Here is a 5,259-nt window from a genome sequence, read left to right as displayed (position 1 = left end):
CGCAGTTTTCTTGGTTTGGCGGGTTATTATCGTCATTTTATTTCAGATTTTTCCAAAATTGCACTGCCGTTAACCAATCTGACGAGGAAGACTGTGAAGTTCGAGTGGTCCAATGAATGCCAGAGTGGATTCCAAGAGTTGAAAGATAAGTTGACGACGGCTCCGGTACTTGCATTGCCCAGTGGTTCAGAGGACTTTGTTGTTTATACTGACGCATCGAAGAAAGGTCTCGATTCAGTGCTGATGCAACGAGGGAAAGTTATAGCTTATGCTTCTCGCCAGTTGAAGGACTATGAGAAGAATTATCCTACGCATGATCTAGAATTGGCAGCTGTTGTTTTCGCCTTAAAAATATGGAGACACTATCTTTATGGTGAAAAGTGTGAAATTTTCACGGACCACAAGAGTTTAAAGTACTTGTTTTCTCAGAAAGAACTCAATATGCGACAGAGACGGTGGTTAGAGCTTGTCAAAGTCTATGATGTGACGATTAGTTACCACCCAGGGAAAGCGAATGTTGTAGCAGATGCATTGAGCCGTAAGTCGAGTTTTTCTTTAAGTTCTATAATCCAAAAGCCATTGTTGTTTGACTTGCAACGAGAGGAGATAGCTTTGGTGGTTCAGGGAACCATTGCTCGTTTTTTAGCGTTGGTCACTCGGGCTACATTGACGGACAGGATCCGTAGAGAGCAGGCCAATGATTTACAGTTGACAGAGTTGAGAGCCAGAGCAGAGGAGAGAGGTAATTCAGAGTTTGGGATGAATAGAGATGGTTTGATGACTTTCAGAGGCCGTATATGTATTCCTTCTGGTGATGATATTCGGCGAGACGTCTTGATAGAGGCTCATACAGCGCCATACTCGATACATCCAGCCAGCACCAAGATGTATCAAGATCTTAGTATACTCTATTGGTGGCCAAGTATGAAGAAGGATATTGCCATGTTTATTTCTCAGTGCCTAACTTGTCAGCAGGTGAAGATTGAGCACCAGAGACCTACTGCGACATTGCTATCATTGCCGATTCCTCAATGGAAATGGGAGCACATTACGATGGACTTCGTGACTGGTCTTCCCAGAACGCAGAAAGGTTTTAACTCTATTTGGGTTATTGTTGATCGGTTGACCAAGTCAGCGCATTTTCTTACAGTCAAGACGACGTATTCCATGAACCAGTATGTCGAAGAGTACATAGCTGAGATTGTTAGATTGCATGGTGTTCCTTTGTCGATCGTGTCTGATCGTGACCCTAGATTTACTTCAGAGTTTTGGACGAGTTTGCACAGAGCTATGGGTACACGGTTAGCATTCAGTACAGCTTATCACCCTCAGAGCGACGGTCAATCAGAGAGAGTTATTCAAATTTTAGAGGATATGCTCAGAGCTTGTACTATTGATTATCCTGGTAGCTGGGATTCCAAATTGCCTCTTGTTGAGTTCACGTATAATAATAGCTACCAAGCGACGATTGGCATGGCACCGTATGAAGCACTTTATGGTAGAAAGTGTAGATCGCCCTCGTATTGGGATGAGATTGGCGAGAGGAAGATGTTGGGTCCGGAGTTGGTCCAATAGACAGCTGATGTTGTTGCTGTTATTCGAGAGAGGATGAAGACAGCACAATCGAGACAGAAGAGCTATGCTGATGTGCGTCGTAGGCCGTTGCAGTTTGAGGTTGGTGATCATGTGTTCTTGAAGATAGCACCTCTTAAGGGTGTGATGCGGTTTGGCAAAAAGGGAAAGTTGAGTCCGAGATTTATTGGCCCATTTGAGATTTTGGATAGAGTCGGTGATCGAGCTTACATGTTAGCTTTACCGCCAGATCTTGACAGAGTTCATAATGTTTTTCATGTCTCCATGCTCATGAAGTATATTGCGAATCCTTCCCATGTTCTTCGCCACGAGCCATTGGATTTGACGCCGAATTTGACGTACCAAGAGATTCCGGTCCAGATTCTGGATCACAAAGTTAAAGTGTTGAGAAACAAAGAGATCGGCATTGTTAAAGTCCTTTGGAAGAATCATTTGATTGAAGAAGCCACGTTGGAACCAGAGGATGAAATGAAAGAGAAGTATCCTGAGTTTTTTGCGCAGTGACGTCAATTTCGAGGACGAAATTCCTTTAAGGAGGGGAGATTGTAATAGCCAAGCCTGGTGAACGGTACGGTTTAAGATTTCGTATGATTATTGACTATTTGGTTAAGTTTAAGTATAGTTTTGATGTTAAGAATTGTGATTTATGGTTTATAGTATTGTTGATTATAGATGAGGTGTAGTTGTGTTGTAGCGTTGTTGCGATTAAATTCATGGTAATTCGTACGTTGAGCCAATTGGTATGAGGCCAATTGGGGTGGTCAGATAAGTTATAGAGGTGTAACTTTCTTGTTGAGAGTGTTGCCGAATTACGAGGAGAAGCAGCGTTGCGATTCGAGTTTTGTTGCATAGAGTTTATTGTTGGCTACAGAGGAGAGTGCACCCGCATTGGAAAAGGCACCGCACCTGCGGTGGTGGGACAGAAGCAAGACCCCACCCGCGGTATAAACGGCACCGCACCCGCGTTCGACTACCACACCCGCGGTCAGTTTTGTAGCGCACCTGCGGTCGACGTTTTCAGATTTTCGGTGGTTGTCCAGTACGCTCAGTGCACCCGCGGTAAGTTCTGTAGCGCACCCGCGGTGCGTGAACAGTGTAAGCGTGTTTTCGAGATTAAGTGATATAATACATGAGTTGGTTCGCTTTTTCCTCATTTCCTTCCCAATTCTATCGGTTCTTCTCTCAAGGGGAGACTAGGGATTCCACATTCCTTTCATTTCCTTTCTTAGAATCAAGCTTATTGTTGGGTATTTGAAGTGAGAACAAGGTCATTGTTGGTTCAAGAAGCTAAGGTAAGCTTGTGGCTTTGTTTATTCTTGGATTATGATGTTTGGAGATTATGGGTTTGTTGATTATGTTGTTTTTATGGATTTATTGCTATGGGTTTGTGATTATTGAGTTGTTGATGGTGCAATACATGGTTTATTGTTGTAGGATTTCTACCAAAAGATTAGATTCAAGGTTTCAATTGGTTGTAAGTGGAATTCATTTCCTTGTGCTCACATGATAATATATGTATTGTGTTTCAATGGTTTTAATATGTTATTCCCTTCCATTTGATTCATGCTATGTATTATTACACTTTGTTGTATATTAGAGGCATTTGATGTCTCAATTATGTCAAAGGGAATACAAGAGAAAAGAGTATGCAAAGTGTTTGATGAAATGCCAAAGAGAGAGTTCAAAATGATTTATTGGATTGATAGATACATAGTCAGAGATTGCATGCAATTAGTTTATCAACGACCATAAGCTTATATCCCAACAGAGTATCGATTTATATCGATGGGACATAGGTACAGAGACAGAGATATTATTTAGATATCAATCCATCAGAGAAAAGAGAAATACCATCGTTATTGTTATTCATGCTATGATATCTATGTTTCAGAGTTGATGGTATTTAATGTTTTCAAAATTATGTTTTTCAGAGTATGCTATGTATTCATTGTTATGTTAGAGTTCCACTTGCTGAATTTTATGCCCATTTCAGTTATTTCATGTTATGCGGATAAGAGCGACGAGCCGGGACGTTTATTGGGGCAGGAGTCATATGCATAAGAGAGGGAAGGAAGAAGGCTATTTTTGATAGCATTTTGACATGATCACAAAAATGATATTTTGTATTTTGTTGTATCATTTCATTGATCATATATATACTTTTGATTATATATTGAAATGTATTTTAAATCCTTCTTTCTTTTAAGAAAATTTTAAATTCCGCTGTTATTTTATTAAACCGGTCAGAGGTGTTACACATGTCAGACGACTTCATTGTAAGATTCTTAATTTATTCTTTCAAAATTAGTCTACCATGATTCATTATTTATATTGAAATTTGATTGTGGACTTTCTGAAATAACTAGAGACTAAGTGATCAACAAAAAGAGAGAAGAAAGATGAATATATACCCTCATAGGCTTACACGTAAAGGATATGCATGCTTTGCCGAAGAAATAGTAAGTCAACCAATTGAGAATTTTATTTTTTGATGTTTTTAAATCTCTTTATTTGATAAGTTTGTTAAGTTACTAATTTCTTGTTGTAGGCTGCTGAATTATGTGATGATGATGAGATCAATAGAGCTATTATTTGGAAGAAAGGACGACTCAACAAAGAAGGGAGCTTTGAAGGCGATGATTTGACGAAAAGAGTGGATAAGATTGTAAGGCAAATGAAAATAAGCCAACCAATAATTTTATTGCAACTGTACTCATTCCATAAAAAAATGTTTTAAATATTACAGGATGCTTATATACAAGAAAAATTGGAGGGTAAGCTGAAAATTGAAGGGCCAAAAGATGGTATACTTAAAAAAGCACTTGAGACTGAAGAACATGCTGGGCGTGTGAGAGGCATTAGGAGGTCATATCACTCCAACGATCTACTTCAGTGTTGGTAGAAACTGGAAGGGTTCTGATGTTGCGAAAGATGTAAGCACTCAGCACAAAAGGGAGTTGATGGAAGCAAAGAAGATTTGATGTTTTACAGGTATGACAGTAGCTGTTGGCAAAGTAATAAAAACGTAACATAGAGTAAGTAAAATTTATCGAAATGCCTATTTTTTTTTAGGGTAAACAAGTTGCATTGACTTTAGAAGGTAGCAAAAATATTGTTGCATATGGTACAGTTGTTTGTGTCAAAGGAGAAGATAAATTGATCCATGGTGTTCCGTTACCCCATAATTGCATACGGGTCTCCATTGATGAAGCAGTGGACAAATCAACACCTTTGCCAGTTCCGATACCTAGTGAATGTGAAACTATTGGTGATGCTGTAGGAACACTTGTGGTTTGGCCAGAACACTTGATAGTAAAATCCAATGAGGTACATGTTATATTCGATGGAAAATTAAATTGACTAAAAAGTTTCTTATTCCTTCTATCTAGCATGTTTATAATTGCAATTACGAGAAGGCCAAAAGGAAGACAATGGATCAGTCAATGAAGAAACATCATTTGTCAGCAAGTGTCCCAAGATCATTACATATGCTGTATTGTTATAGTAAGTGTGCTCTTGATGAAGGAAGATACATATCAATGATTTTAGATGTCTATATTAGCCACCAATAGGAGAGAACGAGAGGAACCAGGAGATTGGTTATATAAATTATTGATTCCTGAATAAAAATGGGAATACATTTCTATGAATTTTGTGATGAAACTA

The 5,259-nt window shown here is 39.0% G+C and overlaps 1 long non-coding RNA gene across 1 annotated transcript; it reads left to right on the top strand.

The window, feature by feature from the left end:
- The first annotated feature begins 4,013 nt into the window (after positions 1-4,013).
- LOC142521636 (uncharacterized) lies at positions 4,014-4,914 on the top strand. The gene is made up of 3 exons (XR_012814322.1): positions 4,014-4,258; positions 4,340-4,458; positions 4,666-4,914. It is a non-coding gene; the product is annotated as an uncharacterized LOC142521636 (long non-coding RNA).
- Positions 4,915-5,259: the final 345 nt, after the last annotated feature.

The sequence above is a fragment of the Primulina tabacum genome, chromosome 13, assembly GCF_025594145.1.
Source record: "Primulina tabacum isolate GXHZ01 chromosome 13, ASM2559414v2, whole genome shotgun sequence".
Taxonomy (NCBI): domain Eukaryota; kingdom Viridiplantae; phylum Streptophyta; class Magnoliopsida; order Lamiales; family Gesneriaceae; genus Primulina; species Primulina tabacum.
The sequence above is the reverse complement of the archived record's forward strand: the minus strand, read 5'-3'. Positions and strand labels throughout refer to the sequence as shown.